We start from the raw sequence: 17,464 nt of genomic DNA, 5'->3' as shown, positions 1-17,464 counted from the left end.
AATCCTAGAATTGTATATTTGACACATCTGTAATTATTAATCTACTTAGAATATGTCTTTTCTTTGCCATGAACATGTTTTTTTCATGATCTGTGAATTTCTTTTTAATTATCTTAAGTCTTATGCTCACACATAATTTTAAAATTTATGTATATCTCCTCTACTTTAATTCTTTTAAGTTGGCAAAAGCACTATCCACAATCACAAATACAGAGCAGTTCCACAGTTTTATGTATCTGAATGGCTGTTTAAAGACAATTCTAAATTATAACTTAGTTTGACTTAGATTGTAAAGAATTCAAGAGTGAAGTTTAACTTGCTATTATTTTAAAAAATGTGACCTTATAGATCATCTATAAAATGTGAGAAATGTTAAATAATCTTTGATATTACACATAAACCACACTAAAATGCCCTTCAATAAGTAAAAAGAACCATTTTAAATGCAGAGAATTCTAATTAGATTGACATAGTTAAGGCCAAAAATACGAAGTAGACATTGCTACCTTATTTATCTTCAACCCTTGCCTTTAAGAGGCAAATGAACACAAAACACAGATGACTCTTGCTTGGTTCTGAGACAGTGATGGAATTTCCCCAGTATTTAAATATATTCACATAACCAGTTATAGAAATCTAAATATAAACCAATATCCAGTAAGTTTTAAGATGACAGTCCCCATCTTTGTGAAAAGTTGAACGTTACCAGTGAAGTCTAATCATATCTTTAGAAGGGGTAAACAGTGATAGCATTTACTGAATTGGAATTACTATTAAAATTCAAAAACTGAACATATTCATTTAACCACAAGCCAGTCTTAGTTTTAAATCAGGAGTGCCCAATAAAATATTCTGTCAGTCATTCATGATCTGAATTCTGATGTATGAGATCTATTAAAGTATGGTACACATAGAAAAGTCATGAGACATTTCTGTTTTGTAATAAATAAGGCAGTGGCCAATTATTACTCATTAGTAGCTTTTTTTGAGATAAGCTATCAAGTCTGCCCTTTCTGTCTTCTTCTTAATGCCAGCAAAGATCATTTTTGTTCCAGGGATGTAGTTCTTGGGATTCTGCAAATGCTCCATCACTGTATCCTCTCCCCAGGTGATCCCTTTGTTCTTATTGGCGTCTTTGTAAGAGAATCCAATGGCCTGACCAGTCTTCAGCCCAAAGAGACCATGGAGATTAGGCCCAGTCTTGTGCTTGCCTCCCTTTTAGGCACTGGGCACACTTCTGAACAAAAATCTTCTTGCCTTTCTCAACATCACCCATATTTAATTCTCTTTTTCATCACTGGTGCAACGAAAGTTCCTGCTCTAAAGCCGGATGTCCCACTCCCTGCCATGAACATTTTCTAAAGGAGAGGTGGGAGAAGAGATTTTCTTATTCTTCTAAAAACATATATAAATAATAAATGTAAAATATGTGTATGAATCCTCAAATTAATTAGAACAATGTGAAAAGTAATGAGAAATAAATAATATGAAAAAAATAATATTTTTAAAAGATCATGTAGATTCTCCTTACTTCCCCCTGCATCTCATTGCTCTTTCCAAAGGATAAGCACAATGAACAGATGGATGTAATTCTTCCTGACCTTTTCCTATGGATTTTTAATCTGTGACTCTCTCTATATATATATGCATATATCTCTCTCCAAAGCCTTGGTGAGTTTAGTATAATATACAAAAGATCATTAAGCGATGAAATATCAAGAAAGCAAACAACATTTATATTATTTTTTAGAGTAAATGAAGCATTTGGTAAATTGATTAGCACAATTTTTAGCACAAGGTTTTAAAGAAACCACGTTGGGAACTGGATTATACGATAGAGTTATATCTTAGATTTCAGAGTAAATGGAAGTAATTTTCTTCAAATATGATTGAATGAATGTGATATTTTTCTTGTGTGTTAGTGTATTAGCATAAGCAAACTGACCTGAATGCATAAGTAATTTTTTCCTAAAATTTTTCTGCAATTGTCAGAGACAGATTAATTAACCTTAAAAACTTTCCCTAAGTTCACATAAAATACATAAAATGCTGTTTATTTAGGGAGAGTAATTAATTTTCTTCAGGGGCTAAAATCACATTCCCTAAAGCAAAATCATTCTGACATTATCAAATATCACAGTGTGGTTAAAGAACAATTATAAAGTAATTTACAGAATAAATCTTATTACTTTTCAGAAGCCTTTTGAATTAAGTGAAAGAAAATGTTACTATATTTGACTTTCAGCCTTCTTTCCTTAAACAGTTGAACACGCAGAAATAAAAAGTGAAATTTCATTACCTATAAATTATTAAATTCAAACGACCTAAAAATAATACCTTTAAGAAATCATTGAGCACATTTTTTTCTCAAAATTTATTGCCATTAAAAAAAAATTAAAACTTTTAAAAACCAAGATACTAGACTTTCTTCACAGTAATGTAGCTTTAACTTCTGAAGGGTTGTTAGGATTTGGTTGTCATCTGTTGATTCCCTGGGATTAAAAATAATCAATGATTCATTAATTTGTCAATTGATTTTTTTCTAGCAAAATTATTTGTTAAATGTAGACTGTATTAAAAAACCCATCTAAAAAGCTGTGGGCTGTTTAAAGAAACAAATGTATTTATATACTGTTGGTGAGAATGTAAATTAGTTCAACTCCTATGGAAAACAGTATGGAGATTTCTCAAAGAACTAAAAATAGAACTGCGATTCAACCCAGCAGTCCTGCTACTGGATATCTACCCAAAGGAAAATAAATTGTTTTATCAAAAAGCCACCTGCACTCATGTGTTTATTGCATCACTATTCACAATAGCAAGGTCATGGAACAAACATAAGTGTCCATCAACTATTGACTGAATAAAGAAAACGTAGTATATATACACAATGGAATACTATGCAGCCATCAAAAAGAATAAAATCATGTCTTTTGCAGCAACATAGATGGATCTGGAGGCCATTATTATGAGATAAATAGCTCAGAAACAGAAAGCAAATGCCACATATTTTACTTCTAGGTGGAAGGTAAACAATGGTTACACATGGACATAAAGATAGAAATAATAGACACTGGAACTCCAAAAGGGGGGAACATGGGAAGGAAGCAAGGTTTTTAAAGCTATGTATTGGATATTGTGTTCATTGTTTGAGTGATGGGTTCATTAGAAACCCATCAGCATTACATAATATACCTATGTAACAAATCTTCACATATACCCTCTGAATCTAAAATAAAATAAAACTAAATTTAAAAAACAAATTGTATACTGCTAAATACTTATTATCAGAAACACTGAAACATAATGGAAGAAATTTTTCCAATTTTTAAATTTATAAAAAAATAAACAATTATACCAGGCAATATGTAGTATAAATTAATAAGCAGGATATTATTTAGTTGAAAATGTAAGGCTAAATTAAGAGGAATCAAAATATAGATAAATTCTTTAAGTGGTCTACCCATGATTTTCTTTGTATTTCCACTCTTTTTTAAAATTTTATTTTTCTTAATTGACAAATAATACTTATGCATGTTGCTGGAATACATAATGATGTCTCAATACATATAATGTATTTTTAAACAGATCAGGAGCCACTCTTGTAATCATCACTAATGCTAATTTCTTATCAACTGAATGTTCGCAATAAACTTGTAAGCTTTCTCTAGATTCTCTTTGCAGTAATAAGATTTGGCTATAAAAATAATTAAATAAAATCAGAACAATAACTATGCCACATTTCTGCTGAAAATTTTATTGCTGTCATATAAATAAATGCTAACATTCAAGGCCTTACATAATCTGACAAAACATTGCTCTTTAATTTCTTACTACTTTCTTAGATTATAATAATAATATCTAGCCTTTCTAAAGTGCTTGTATTTTCTAAGTTATAGTATTCAATTTAACTCTTACAAATGTTCTATAATTACAGTCAACTCTCAGTGTCTGTTGGGGACTGGTTCCAGGACTGCCCTCTTCTCCACAACTACCACAATCCACAGATGCTCAAGTCTCCCAGTTGGCTTCTGTATTCACAGATGCAGAACCCACAGACACAGAAAACTAAATGTAATTACAATTTACAAATAAGTAAAGAAAATCTCAGTACAAATTACTTGTCCAATACTGCCTAAATGTGCTAAGACTAGATGGGAAATCTATTCCAAGAGAATTTACCTACTAGATGGTAGACATCAAGCTTACTCAACCCATGGCTTGTGGGCTGCATGCAGCCCAGGATGGCTTTGAATGAGGCTCAACACAAATTTGTGAATGTTATGGGATTTTTTGCAATGTTTTTTAGCTCATCAGCTATTGTTAGTGTTAGTGCATTTTTTATGTGTGGACCGAGACAATTCTTCTTTCAGTATGGCCCTGGGAAACCAAAAGATTGGACACCCCCGGTAGCCATGATTCTAAACTTCCCTCTAGTGAGCAATTACTATCTGCCAAACATTATATTAGGGAATAGAAATAGTAAGGAAAAAGCAACAACAGTATTGTGTAGGCTACTCTTAAATGTATTCAAATCCAGCCTAAAAAGTAAATAAATAACATACTAATTTAACAGTTTAATTTTTTTCAAAGTGGAAAGAGAATGAGAAACTGCTGAGCTCACACATGGAACAGGGACAGTGGTCAATTGCATCTTCCAGAATCACAGCTTAGTTTTTTCCCTCTTCCTTAACTCCATTGATTTAAAATGACCTAAGCTTACATATCTCACTTGTCTCACTTACCCCATGCTAGTCACCTGGGGTAGAATTAAAGATCAGATTTAACCATAATGCTTATCATATCTTTATCAGTAGCCTTTTATTATACCATTCCAGCAATTATATTCCACACTAATTTTCAGCTGATGCTTAAGACATTGACCAAAACAGCTGGTGGACATAACCAATTGTTTGTAGAATCATGATTTGTCCCTCCCCACAATTTCCTCATGGCCTAGCATTCTGACATTTGAGTCATTTATGATAAATGGTGGTAAGTAAACAACCATCAAAGAGCACTGTCTCTTCAGTGGAAACAACCTACTCTCTGTGCCAAAAGTTGATGCTGTTGTTTGTCCAAATGTGTGTGACCATATAGAGCTATAGTTATCCATTAATTATTTCATCTATGTATTTGACTTTCATTGAGAATCTATCTGGTTGGTGCAGAAGTAATTGCGGGTTTTGCTATTGAAAGTAATGCAAAACCACAGTTACTTTTGCACCAGCCTAATACTATGACTCAGTCCCTGTTTTAGATTTTGGTAAACAAGTCAGTGTCAGGGCCCCCCAAGAACAGTCTCAGGTTTGGTGATTTACTAGGAAGGCTCATAATATTCAGTATACAGTTGAACACATGGCTATGATTTATTGCAGCAAAAAGAAACAAAGAAAAACCAGCAAAGGGAATAGGTGCATAATGAAGAGTCTAGAAAAGACAAGGTGTATGGCCTCTAATAGTGAAGTCACACAGAACACAATTTCTACAGCAGACTTGTGACAACACATGAGAAATATTGTCTATCAGGGAAGCTCATTAAAGACTCAGTATGCAGGGTTTTTATTGCATGGCTTCACAAAAGCACACTCTGCCTAACACATACAGCATTTCAGAGTCCCAGAAGGAAAGCAAGTAGTTAGCATAAACCATATTGCTTGCACAGTCTAGACGGAGTGAATCATTCTTATCAGTTATGGAATTGTGGGAACCATTCTGAAATCCAAGTTTCCAAATACCAGACAAGAGCCTACTTTGTAAGCAGACTTCATAAGGATAGCAATCTCAGGTCTGCTGTGTTAACTATTTTCTGCACAACGTCACATAAATAAACCTTGCTCGTTATAACTTATTCCCTGGCATGTGTGTGTGTGTGGCTGTGGAGGGGGAGACCAAAAAAGCAATAAATTATATGTAATAATATATAGTAGACCCTGCCACAGCTCTTAATACATGCCAGGTGCTACTCTAAGTGTTTTACCTATATTAACTCACTCAGTCCTTACAACAGTATTTTAATATGGATACTCAATATAATCATTCCTATTTTACTATGAAAACTAAGGCACAGAGATTAGATACATTGGTCAAACAGGAAAAAGTCAAGTCTGACATTCAAGGTAAGCAAGGAAACTCCAGAATCTGTAACTTTTATTATTATATAATTCCCTTTCTAAAAAAATAAATAAGAAAATATCAAATAGTAATAAATTCTAGGCTGAGAAACAGAATAAGGTAAGGGATTATCAAAAAATGTATGTCATGAGCAAGGACTGCAATTGGCTGGCATCACGAATTGCCTGTCCAGCTGTTATTGTGCCTTCTCTGTAATGCTTCCTGGGCTGAATGCCATAACAATGATTTGGCAATAAAATGGATAAAATGGAGTCTCTGATGACAGAGTCACGTTAGCAATTGTACTAGAGCTAGCCCCAACTCAGGGCTTCCTATCAAGTGAATTACATATTATTCTTATGATGTAAGCCACTTGAATAAGAGGTTCTCTTACATATAGCTACAAACATTTGAATTGACATAGAAGATTCTGTTAAATTAGATGATAAGAAAAGGGTTTTCTTACTCAATGACACTTAAGTTGAAATCTCAATGACAGGGAAGAGCTCACTATGCAAAAATAATTTCAGGCTGAGAAAATCATGTAAGTCAGGCATACTAGTCAGTGTATATGGGAAACAACACAAAGGCAAGAATTGATAAAGCGTATATGTGAGTAGGAGATGGTGTAAGAAGTTAAGTGGTGAGTAACAACATATTAAGCTTTGGAGACTGTAATATGAATTGTGAATATTATCTTATGTGCAATTAGAAGCTACTAACGAGTTTTAAGCATAGACGTGATTACGTTTGTGCTTTTAAAATCACTCCGCTAACTGCAGAGGATAGAAATTTGAGGATCCAGCTTGAAAGAAAGAAAACAATTTAGAGGCAATTAATAGTGTTCATGTAAAAGATGACAACATTTTGTATTAGATAATAAAAGTACAGAATAAGATAAGTGAATAGATTAACGAGATTATTTGTTTGTTTATTATTATTATTATTATTTAGTGACGGGATCTAACTCTGTTGTGCAGGCTGGAGAGCAGTGGCATGATCATAGCTTGCTGTATGATCTCAGGAGTTCAAGGAGTCTTGAACTCCTGAGATCAAGTCATTCTCCTGTCTCAGCTTCTCAAGTAGCTGGGACCACAGGCACACATCATCACACTGGCTAGTTTTTTTTTTAAAGTGTTTTTTTGTTTTTGTTTTTGTTTTTTTTTGTAGAGACAAAATCTTGCTATGTCGCCCAGGCTGGTCTTTACCCCTGGGCTCAAGCAATCATCTCACCTTCACCCCACAAAGTGTTGGGATTAGAGGCATTAATTAGCCACAGCAGCAGGCATGAGGTGATATTTTGTATATGTGATCAATAAATCTGAATAGTGGAGAAATAAATTATATCAAAAACATCACTTTTATTGGATTATTTGTCTTTTTCTTACTGACTTACTGTGTTTAGTTTGGTTACATATCCTTTATCAATAACATATATGCAAATATTATCTTCTTTCCATTGACTAGCAATTTTTCTTTTAAACACACACACACACACACTATGTACAGATGGCTGAAAGACATAGTAAATATTCTCAACATCATAAAAATTAATAGTATATGAGAGATTTTCAGTTTAAACAAGAATATGTAAAGGTCTTTAAAATTGTCTATCCTATTCTTGCATACTTGGAATAAACCCCACTTGGTTGTGGTATACAATTCTGTTTTTGATATGAAAGGAGTATGTAAGACTCAAGCAAAATAAACTGTATATAAGTACTATATCCTAGTTAATAAAGTTGTTCCCCATGGATGTATAGATTATCAATTCTTTTACTGCCATATGTGTGTTCTTGAATTTAACAATTAAATAATGTATAGTGAATGGTAAGAACCATTTTTTTTTTCATGATTGAAGTGGGAAGTTGCATATAAGGGGAAGAGGTTAGAATGATACATATGGTAATTAATTACAGTTGGTGACATCACTATGAACTCATGTTGATGTGAGTATACATAGGCTGTAGGTACATTTTTTTTTGCTCTATCAGCTGATAGGGCCTAGAATAAAACATAGCATAGGAGCACAGAATGTATTATTAAGGAAATATTTATTTCTAATACTAATATTCAATACAAAGAACCAAGGCTTCTTGCAGAAATGACTGAATTATTCTAAGACTTGGCAGAACATAAAATATATACTACGAGCCTGAAGCATCTTATAATGCCAGAAAGTAAGGTTATGTTTAGCATGTGGTAACACAGACACACACACACACACACACACACACAAACCACAAACACCCCTACCTCACACAGTAATGAGGCTATTTAAAAAGGATACTGAAGTCACCTGAAAGAGCTCCCAATGGCCAAAGCTAGAATAATTTGAGCATAAAATACATTATTTTGTGTTGGGTTATAAACCTGTATTAGTCAGCTAGGGCTGCCATAACAAAATAGACTGAATGGCTTGAACAATAAAAATACGTTTTCTCACAATTTGGAGTCTGGAAAGTCCAAAATGAAGGCCCAGCAAGGTTGGGTTACTGGAGATTGGTCTGTGCCCAGTTTGCAGATGGATGACTTCTCCCTGTGTCCTCACATGGCAGAGAGAGAGTGAGAGAGAACTTTTGCTTATTAGGTTGGTTGGTGCAAAAGTTATTGAGGATTTTGTCATTACTTTCAACGGCAAAAACCATAATTACTTTTACACCAACCTATATAAAGCCACATATAGTCCTAATATAAGGCCACAAATCCTATCAGATTAATTCTCCATATTTATGACCTCATTTAACCTTAATTATTTCCTGAAGGCCCTATTTCCAAAAACAACCACATTGGGTGTTATAGCTTCAGCATGTGAAATTTGGAGGGACACAGTTCAGTCCGTAGTGAACTGTAGGCCTGGCCCTCAAAATTCATATTCTTACATGAAAAATACATTATTTCCATCCCAACAGCCCCAAAGACTCAACTCATATCAGCATCAACTCTCAAGCCAAAATTCCAAAATTTAAATGTCATCTAAATCAGATGTGTGTGATACTCAAGGTACTATTCATTCTGAGATAAAATTCCTCTACAGCTGTGAACTTGTGACAACAGAAAAGTAGTATGCTTTTAAAATACGACTGTGGAACAGGCATAGGATAGACATTCTTATCCTAAAAGGGATAAATCAGATGCAAGAAAAGTGTGATAGGTTCTAAGCAAGTTCAAAACTTAGCAAAGCAAGTTTCATTAGATTTCAAGTCTTGAGAATAATCCTTGGTTCGGTGTTCTCCTTCCAGAACCACCAGGGCAGTGATCCTGCCCTCAATATTCCCAAGCCTTTACCTATTACCCAGTTTAAAGTCACTTTCACATTTTTAGGTATTGGTTACAGAAGCCTTGACCAAAATATAAAATAAGTTTCCAAGAGTTTATACTGATATAAATGCATGATTGACTAGGCAAATAAATGGAGGAAGATAAACAAATTTCCTATACAGAAGAATTTCAAATAATTTATGTAAACACTGCACCCATCAGGTTTCAGAGTATAAATTCTCACTCTTTAAGTATAATCTGAACACAGGGAATTCTTTTCCATGAGTACAATATGGAAGGGAGGGGAAGAAATTGAGATTGTGTTAGAAGCTTTCTAAACACCACTTCCACCAGGCCATGTTAAAGGTTTATGCCTCTCCAACTGTAGTACAAATCGCCTTCATTTCTAAACCTGCTATTCAATCTTGATGTTTATGGCAGGTTTTCCTTTGGCAAAAATGCATGGGTCTCTTCCAATTGTTGTCTTCCCTTTACCCCCCGGGACTACTCCACACTACTTCAGCTTGATGTCTCAAATATACACTCGATTGCACTAATCTTGTAAATATTTCCCAAAGCTCCTTCCATCATTCCATGTAGATTAAACATATTGCTGATACTAATTACTACTATAACTCTTACTGTATGTCTGTGTGTATATGTGTGTGTGTGGTCATTTTAAAAGAAATTTTAAAGAGGTATATGTAGGATATGGCAAAATATTTTTATCATAGATTCATCTCAGATTACAGAACTATTTTCAAAATAAATCAATGGAGGGAAAATAAAATGTTAATTTTGAAAATAATGTCATTATAATATTTTAATAAAGTAAATATTTTAATAATAGCTTTTTATATCTTTTTAATTCTTTTTTAAAAGCAGAAAATATTTCAGTACACATAAATATGATTATTGTACCTGAGGAGTAGATGTTTTATGTTAGATTTAATTGTTGACTATTTTTATGTATCAAGTCTTTCATTAAAGCTACTATGTTGATGAAGTTTCTGTTCTATGTCGGAAATATGTTTTCAAACACAACACTATAAAATATGCCAACAGAGTTTTACTTTAAAGAAACTGTCAAGAAGATTTAACATGAGATCCACCCTCTTGACAAATTTTTAAAATGCATAATACAGTGCTTTTAATTACAGACATGATGATATACAGCAGATTTTTAGTACTTATTTATCTTGCATAAATGAAACATTATATCCATTGGATGAAAACTTTCCCTCCTGACCTCTGGTAAGCACCATTCCATTCTCTGCTTATATGAGTTTGATTATTTTAAATACTTCACATGAGTAAAATCATGCAGTATTTGTGCTGCAATACCCAGCATTTTTCACTTAGCATAATTTCTTCAAGTTTTATCCATGTTGTTTTACCTTGCCTGCTATAGGCTGAAAGTTTATGTCCCCCTAAAATTCATATATTGAAAATCTTCTTCCCAAAGTGATGGTATTAGAAAGTGATTAAAAAGCGGAATCCTCAAGAATGGAATTAATGTTCTTATTTTAAAAACTCCAGAGAACACCCTTGTTTCTTCTGCTATGTGAGAACTCAGTGAGAAGACAGTCATGTGTGAACCAGGAAGTGACAGTGAATCTGCTGGCACCTTGATCTTGAATTTCTCTGCCTCCAGAACTGTGTTAAATGAATTCCTGTTGTTTATAAGACACCTAGTGTGTGGTACTTTTGTTATAGCAGCACAAATGGACTAAGACATGGTATAATTTTCTTCTTTTTTAAGTGTGAATAATATTCTATTTTATGTCTATACCAGGTTTTGTCCATTTGTAGATAATAAATGAATGAAAACCCAATGGATTTTGTACTGTAATACATGTATTGAATTAAATGTTGTTTTTATTAATGAAGGATTTACACTGGTTTTGTTAAATCAGAGTATATTAAAAAACACAAATAAAAGTGCTTTTATATGGATAAAAACCATGTTTATCTAATTCCTGTCTAGACAATGGCACCAGGCAGCCTTCTTGGATCCCATAGTTTCTTCTTCACAGAGCACCTAAGGAAATCTTGTTACATGTCATGGCTTCTGGGAAAACATCTCAGCATTTTCTAATCCCATACACACACAAAAAAAGCAAAGTTCCCAGTATGATCCATGGGTTCCTGAATGCTCTGGCTTCCCTCCCTTCTCTTCTATATCTCCTTTCTGTTTCCTCGAGGCTGCTGTACTCTAGCCACAATGGTACTGTGCATATTCCTAGAATACAACCAACCAGGCTTCAGGGACGTTGCACTATCTTGTCATGGAACATAGTTGTAACTGTGTGTTTCACTTCTTCACTTCATTTATGTGTCTACACAAATGACATGTTATCAGAAAGTTCCTTCTTGCTTGCTCATTAAAATGGCTATCTTTTCTATTTCTGTACCATGTCTAATTTTTTCTTAATATCATTTAAATCTGATTGTAATAAATTACCACAAATGCGGTGGTTTAACACACATTTATTTTCTTACGGTTCTGGGAGTCAGAAGTCTGAAATTAAGTTCCCTGGACTACAACCAAATCAGCAATCCTGTGTTTCTTTTGGAGACTCTAAGGGAGAATCATTTCCTTACTTAGAGCTACATTGTTCCTAGAGGCTGCTGTTCCTTGCCTCATAGTTAGTTTCTCCGTTGTCAAAGCCAGTGGCATATCATCCCTCTCGGACTCTGCTTCTTTCTGCTTCTCCGTATCCTACCTTATTTCCTGCCTCTTATAGGGATTCTTGTGATTATATTGGGCCTACTTAGATAATTAAGGCTATGATTTCCTTATCAAAATCCTTAATTTAATCACAACTGAGAAGTCCCTATAACCATGTAAAGCAGCATAGTCACAGTTTCCAGGGATTAGGATAAAAATATCTTTGAGGGGGCATTATTAAGTCTACCAAAATGATATAAATAGTATATATTTATTTGTTTATTCATTATCTGTTTCTTTCAATGAGATGTAAGCCCCACAAGAACAGATACTTTGTATGTTATGACCATTACTTTTGCTTCATCTCCTAGCAAAATATATGGCAAGTTATGGATGCTCATATGAAGGTAGTAAAATATTGTTTGTGGACACATATCCTTAAAGGTATTTCTTAATGCCAATGCTTAATAAACAATTTAAGTAAATAATCGAGGATGTAAGATTGCTTGTCCTCTAATAAAACATACTCACTTACTCACAAGATGTCACTACCCCAAAATAAAACATATGATAATGGAGATGAAATGAGAAACACTAGTATTGGCTAACATCTGACAACACACTGATGTGGATTTCTGTATGATACAACGTGCTACTTTCCCTCTCTGTTATATCCTAGTCATGTATTTCAGCTCATAAGACAACATTCTCTGATCTCAAATTATTCCCATGTCAAAGATGGCCATATCAAATCTCATTAACAAATATAAATTGCACCTTTTTAAGACTATTATCCAGCTGTTTGGACCTCTTTCCAACAGTGTATCAGTTTCACAAGGGAATATTATCTCTATTCCCTCAGATTGATTTTGTTTATTTGAATGTCTCAAACCTTTCTTTGTATACTGATTTTTCTTTTTGAATTTTTTTATCATTTTTTATTATACTTTAAGTTTTAGGGTACATGTGCACAATGTGCAGGTTAGTTACATATGTATACATGTGCCATGTTGGTGTGCTGCACCCATTAACTCGTCATTTAACATTAGGTATATCTCCTAATGCTATCCTTCCCCCCTCCCCCCACCCCACAACAGGCCCCGGTGTGTGATGTTCCCCTTCCTGTGTCCATGTGTTCTCATTGTTCAATTCCCACCTATGAGTGAGAACATGCGGTGTTTGGTTTTTTGTCCTTGAGATAGTTTGCTGAGAATGATGGTTTCCAGCTTCATCCATGTCCCTACAAAGGACATGAACTCATCATTTTTTTATCATGTAAATCTGAGTACAATATTGAAAACTAGTTAGGTCCTGTAGAATATGTTTTTTTCAGTTTCTATCCAAACATATCAATTCCAAATATATCAAATATAAAGTGTAAGAGAAAAATACATAATTAATTTGATTAATTTCAATTAGTTATTTTACAAGAGGTCAAGATGTTTAGAAGATGCAATAGGCATAAATATGTTCATGCAAACCTTTTCTTCCCAAAGAGTTGAGAGAAAAAAATAATATCTACATGATAATAGTTTACTGCTGTTGGCATAAATGGGGAATATAGATTTGTTTGTTCTATTTAATAATTAACTAGGGAGTAAATAACCACAAAAATTAATTCAAACATAAAATAATCAGGCCTACTAAGAACTAAAGGAAACACTGGCAGATTCAGTCTAGTTTTTGTTTGTTTGTTTATGTATGTGTTTATATCTTAAGATTCCCTATAGAGAAGTAGGGAACTCAATTAACACACTTAAGAAAACTACATAGTAGAGCAATAAGGGAAAATCCCATACAGTATCAGACTGATGGGAGATTTTCCATCTTCTGTTGTGGGCCATTAACTGCTTATTAAGGATATAAAAAACAGCTTTCTCAGCTAAACTCCTAAGTATCTGAGGACCAACAATTAATCTTTCAAACATGACAATATTTAAATTGTCAATTAGGCCTAATACGTATTTTTTATTTTGGTTTTGCAAATCTGGCAATTCTCTTCCCACAGGGACCATAATATCAGTTTCTCACTATTATACTTAGACTTATTTAAATATGTAAATATATTCTAATAACACAGTATGCTACTTTTCATAGTCTTCTACAATACTACTAGAAAAATCACCATTGATTTGAATTAAACATTTATTCAGACTTGCTCTTATTGAATTCATTATAAAAATCATGGTTCTCTTTCATTAATACCAATATCTATATTGGTATAAATGTACTATTGTGAATAACAAGAAATATCACTTGAAACATAGTCAATTAATCTATGAGGTGAAAGAAACACTTCCAAACTCATTGTACAAGGCCAGCATTACCCTCATACCAAAGTCAGACATGAAAATTACAAGAAAAGAAAATTACAGGCCAATATCCCTGATGAACACATGCAAACCTTCTCAACAAAATACTCACAAATTAAATTCAACAGCATATTAAAAGGCTTGTGAACTAAAATTATCTGAGACAGCTCTCAATCAGTTTAGAAAGATTATTATGACAAGGTTAAGGACACATCATGACATATCCTGAGACACGTGCCTAAGGTGGTCGAGGTACAGCTTGGTTGTACATTATAGAGAGACATGAGACATGAATCAAGACGTGTAAGATGGATACTGGTTCGGTCTGGAAAGGCAGGGCAACTCGAAGTGGGGGCTTTCAGGTCAAAGGTCATAATATTCCACAAAGGTGCCAAAAATACACAATAAAAAAGATAGTCTTTTAAATAAATGATGTTGGGAACACTAGGTACCCACATGTTCACACAAATAAAATGATTTTGGATCCTTATCTTACACTATACACAACTATTCACTCAAAATAGATTAAATACGGAAGCATGAGGTGCAAAAGCATACAACTTCTGGAAGAAAACACAAGGGAAAATCTCCATAACATTGATCTTGGCGATGACTATTGGGATATGACACCAAATGCATAGAAAATAAAAGGGAAAATTGTCAAGTGGGACTATATTAAAGATTTTGCACAGCAAAGGAAACAGTTAACAAAATGCAGCCACCACCTATGGAATTGAAGAGAGCATTTGAAAACCTTACATTCAATTAGAGGTTCATATCCAAAATATAAAAGAGACTCATACAACTCTATAGCAAAACCAAACAAATAACCCTATTTAAAAATGGGTAAAGTACCTGAATAAACTTTTTTTTTTTCTAAAGAGAACACGCAAATGCTCAATAGATATATGTACGAGTGCTCAACATCGCTAATCATCAGGTAGATTCAAATCAAAACCACAACGAGCTATCACCTCACATCTGTTAGGACTGCTACTATCAAAAAGCCAACAGACAAGTGTTAATGAGGATGTGGAGAAATGAGAACCCTTCTATATTTCTGGTGGGAATGTTAAGTGGTACAGCCATTATGAAAAACAATATGGAGTTTCCTAAAAAAATTAAAAATGAAACTACCATATAATTCAACAATCCCATTTTTAGGGATATATCCAGAGGAAATAAAGTCATTGTCTTGAAGAGAGAGCTGCACTTCCATGTTCATTGCAACATTATTCATAATAGCAAATATATTAAAACAACCTAAGTGTTGATCAACAGATGAATGGATAAAGCCTTTATAAAGAAGGAAATTTTGCCATTTGCATTGCAATGGCAAACATGAAATAAGTGAAATAAGACAGACACAGAAAGACAAATACTGAATGGTCTCACTTTTATGTGGAATATAGAAGTTAAACTCATAGAAACAGAGAGTAGACGGGTGGTTATCCAAGGTTAGCAGGTGAAGAAAATTAGGAGATATTGGCCAAAGGGTAGAAGCTTTGAGTTATAAAATGAATGAGTTCTGTAGACTTAATGTACAGCAAGTATTTAAGGTACTGTATATTCAAAATTTGCAAAGAGAATAGATCTTAAATATTCTCACCACACATGCACACAAAAGGTAACTATGTGAGACAATGAGTATTTCAACTAGTTTCATTGTGGTATTCATTTTACAATGTATACATATATTGAAACATGCTATATGACTTAAGTATATGCAATTTTTAGTTAAGGTTATATCTCAATAAAGCTGGAAAATGAAAAATTTACACAATCTAGTTTACAAATACTACATTGGAAATATCCAAGAACCAAATAACATTATTTCAGTTGTTTAAAAAATAAGCAAAATACCCTTCTCTGAGTAAAATATGTAAGTCAGAATTTAGTACTTGTTGCTATTAGACCTATATTGTCTGCCAATCACACACATTGAATATCACTTATTTGTACGTCCCAGGAAAAGATGAGACATACAAGGAAAAAGGAGGAGAATGAGAAGGAGAGACAAGGAGAGGGGCCAGGAAAATAAGAGGGGATAGGGAAGGAGAAGAATAGGTTCAGCTTCTCTTGTGTACCCAACTTTCTTCTGAATTTAAAATCTCAGAGCCTGGTGTGGTGATGCACGCCTGTAATCCTAGCTAATCAGGAAACTGAGCCTGGAGTTCAAGACCAGCTTGGGCAACACATTAAGACCCCTTCTCTTAAAAGACACAAACAAACAAAAACCCTCAATCTGAAGTAATTTATCATGAAATATCTAAAGTGTAACACTAGTATTTTCCTACCAATGGGAGAAATTTACTATTGGTATAGCTTGTCTTCCTTTGACAAAATGTAGGAGTATGTGATGCTGAGGTCAGTTTCCTTAGTATTGATGCAGGGCATCCTCTCTGCTGAGAGCAGAGGGCCTACTCTCTACTGAGTGTAGCTGAACACTTGATGGGAAGACCTGCCTATGGAGAGGAGCTACCCACTGTGAATCTCCTCTGAGCTGTTCTAACACTAAATAAAACCCTTCTTCATTTTCTTCACCCTTCGCTTGTCTGTGTACTTCATTCTTCCTGGATGCAGGACAAGAACTCAGGCAAAGGCATCACAGCCACAGAAATTTCCAGCCAGAAAAATGACACCCCAGAGATCCCGTAACAGGATGGTCCTAAATGTATGCAACATTTTTCTTAGTGTGACCATAAATATAAAAGTTGCCTAATTTCCCTTTTCATGTCTACTTTCATTTTACCTTTCTTTTACTTCCAAGATTGAATACGTATTGTTTCTGCCCAGAGATTAATTCTCTCTTTCTCTCTCTTTTTCTTTCTCTTTCTCTGTTTCTCTCTTTCTTTAACAGGATAACTCGTATTTCTAACCATCTACTCTTCAATGTCCAAAGTATTGCATTTCCCATAATAGACACCCCTGGCTAATTTTACCATTAAAAATATTAGCAGGAATTTGTGGGGTTTTTCTTTTCCATTTGCTTCTATTTTTGCAACGCTGCTGTCTTTGGCTCTCAATTCCTTCAGCCTTTACAACCAGCATATCTGAAGAATTTTAACATTTAATTTCCAACATTTCCTAGCTGGTACTCACCACA

The 17,464-nt window shown here is 33.9% G+C and overlaps 1 long non-coding RNA gene and 1 pseudogene across 1 annotated transcript in view; both read right to left on the bottom strand.

The window, feature by feature from the left end:
• Positions 1-331: 331 nt before the first annotated feature.
• Positions 332-1,367, bottom strand: LOC129057666 (cytochrome c-like; annotated as a pseudogene).
• A 970-nt stretch (positions 1,368-2,337) lies between these two features.
• Positions 2,338-17,464, bottom strand: part of LOC129057665 (uncharacterized) — a 134,043-nt gene continuing 118,916 nt past the window's right edge. The window contains exon 3 of the long non-coding RNA XR_010136267.1: positions 2,338-2,492. This is a non-coding gene — a long non-coding RNA (uncharacterized LOC129057665). The remainder of the gene's footprint in view (positions 2,493-17,464) is intronic.

This window comes from Pongo abelii, chromosome 12, assembly GCF_028885655.2.
Source record: "Pongo abelii isolate AG06213 chromosome 12, NHGRI_mPonAbe1-v2.0_pri, whole genome shotgun sequence".
In the NCBI taxonomy this organism is placed as follows: domain Eukaryota; kingdom Metazoa; phylum Chordata; class Mammalia; order Primates; family Hominidae; genus Pongo; species Pongo abelii.
Note: the sequence above shows the minus strand (reverse complement) of the source record. Positions and strands in the feature narration are given on the sequence as shown.